The 2389-nt window shown below is 53.6% G+C and overlaps 1 long non-coding RNA gene across 1 annotated transcript in view; it reads left to right on the top strand.

Moving 5' to 3' along the window:
• Positions 1-1163: 1163 nt before the first annotated feature.
• Positions 1164-2389, top strand: part of LOC112548284 — a 6289-nt gene continuing 5063 nt past the window's right edge. The window contains exon 1 of the long non-coding RNA XR_003092099.1: positions 1164-1332. This is a non-coding gene — a long non-coding RNA (uncharacterized LOC112548284). The remainder of the gene's footprint in view (positions 1333-2389) is intronic.

Genomic DNA, 2389 nt, shown 5'->3' with positions numbered 1-2389 from the left:
AGTCTGTGGTGCCCTAAAACTCCAGCCCCTGCTGCCTCGTTGGTCACCCCTTCACAGGGAATGGCTAGGGGAACTGACCCCAATATAAAAGCAAGAGCAGAACCAAATGGTCCAGAGGCCCAGCCAGGAGCCAGAAAAGACCAGGACCAGAAGGGTTCACAGGCTCAGTGGAGCCTAGAGATAGAACAACACGAGACGGGTCCAGTGACCCAGCAAGAGGCAGGGAAAGATTGGGATTGGAAGGGTCCTAGCAGCTTAGTGAGGGGATGGGTATATAGAGGGTCCAGGGGCCCAGAGAAGGGTCAAAGGAGAGCCCAGAGGGTCTGGCAGACTAAAGAGGGGTCAAGAGTGAGACTGAGAGGTATGACAGCCTAGAGAGGGGCAGACTGGGAGGCCAAGAGGTCTGGAGACCCAGGAAGGCACCAAATAATGGACCAAGTGGTCTGGCAGTCTTCAGGGAAGTTGAGCGATGGGCCAAGGGGTCCGACAGCCCAGACAGTGGCTAAATGAGGGACGGAGAGGCCTAGAGACTCCATTGGGGCTGTGTGAAGGACCGAGGTAACTGAGGGCATGCAGGAGAGCTGCATGAGTGTAGGCGTGTGATGAGAATTTCCACAATGATGCCATCTGTGAGACTTGGGGTGTGGTATAGGGGCAGTACGGAGCCACACATTTGGCCCATTATGCCTTCACCACAGTCACAACGTGATCATTAGAACAAGACAAGGTCTGGATGGAGTGAACTGAGAAATACCTCACACCCCATCCTCTGGGAGTGTTGTGACCCCACAGCCCCTCATAGGGCTGGTGCCTGATTACCCCTTGCAGCTGAGTACTGGGACATACCAGGTTGCTGGGGGCCAGGTCAGAAAGACAGATGGACACCTCCTGAAGACTGGGCCCTCCCTTAAGGATCATGGGAGCCCCTTCCAGCCTGACACAGCCCTGATGTTGGTGATCCCATGGTTCCAAGTGAAATTGGGGCTGGGCACTGATTCCAGAATGACTCTGGAGTGACTCTATGTCCCCAGAAGCAGCTGTCCCACTCAACACTGTCTGCTCTCTCTGGTCTCTGCCATGACAGTCTCTTGACCTTCTTTTTCCAGATACCCAGCTCTCAGGACTTCTGGTCACAGCTGTGATCTCTCTCTCCCCAGCTCTGTGTCCAGTTCACACCAGGGCTGGGCCGGGGCTTGTGTGATGCAATGCCCAGTCAACGCTTCCTCTGTGCCATGGCTCCCCAGCCTCTAGGTGCACACACAGGGCCTGTGTTGTGGTGTCTCCTCCTAGCCACACTGGTCTCTGGGGATCCTTCCTGCAGGAGGTGTCCAGGTAAGACATAGGGTCAAGAGGGAACCATACCTTTCCCTAAGACTCCCTACCCTGTGGCTGAGCAGTGTCTTATGGGTATAACTTTGCCTTCTTAAGATGGAGCATGAGCTCAAGACCTTCAATGCCATCCTCTGTCCCTTCAGGTAAAGAGTCATCCCCACTTTCTGGGAGCAATAGAAGTATGTTATATTTTCTATAAGCCACACCCACTGCATGGGTGCACATCATGGGGCTGTCATGCCAAGGTGGGCCCTGGATCCCCTCTCCTGGCTGCCCTTCACAGAGGTTTGTGACCCTGTGAGTACCTTGGAACTGGGCCTTGATCTCAGACCCAATAGACTTATGGTTTTAGAGCCCCATGGGGTGAGTGCAATCTCCTCCAGCAGCTGGAGCTCTTCCCTACTCTGTGTATATTTGGAATCAGATCTTTTCCCTTGGGGGGACCTCATGACAACAGGACCCATTTCCTCCCAGGACTAGGTCCCTGACAGTTGGAAAGCTGGTGAGCTGGTTGTTTGAGCATCAGAGGGAGGCTGGGCAGTGTTAAGGGGATATATGCACAGAACATTAGGTGCAAGAGGCTGTGTCCAGTGAGCACTCTCCATCCCAGTCAATGCCAGCACAGCAGGAGGCACTGCTAGATGAATGGAGTCCACCCTTTAAGCCAAAAGGACCTCACAAAGCATGATCTTTCCTACACAGACATGGGGTGTTCACAGAAACTGTGACCTTCCACTTTTAAGACCATGGGCCCGCAACACTAGAGGTGGAGGAGTGGCCCTCTTCCTGGAGGGTGGGAGAAAACTGTCACACCTACTGAAGACAGATGTGAGCCACATCCTTCTGTTCCAGAATTTGAACCCAAATCTTTGCCCACAGTCATGCCCACAGTCACCTCCAAGGAGGATTATTCTGCACTGGTCCGGTCCTGTAGGGAGCAGACCAGGAAAGCCAAGGCTGAAACTGAACTCCAGCTAGCTTTGAGCATCAAGGACAATAAGAAGTCCTTTTTCAGATATGTGGGGAGCCGGAGGAAAAGCAGGGGCAACATTGGACC

The sequence above is a fragment of the Alligator sinensis genome, unplaced genomic scaffold, assembly GCF_000455745.1.
Source record: "Alligator sinensis unplaced genomic scaffold, ASM45574v1 scaffold1245_1, whole genome shotgun sequence".
Taxonomy (NCBI): Eukaryota; Metazoa; Chordata; order Crocodylia; family Alligatoridae; genus Alligator; species Alligator sinensis.
The sequence above is the reverse complement of the archived record's forward strand: the minus strand, read 5'-3'. Positions and strand labels throughout refer to the sequence as shown.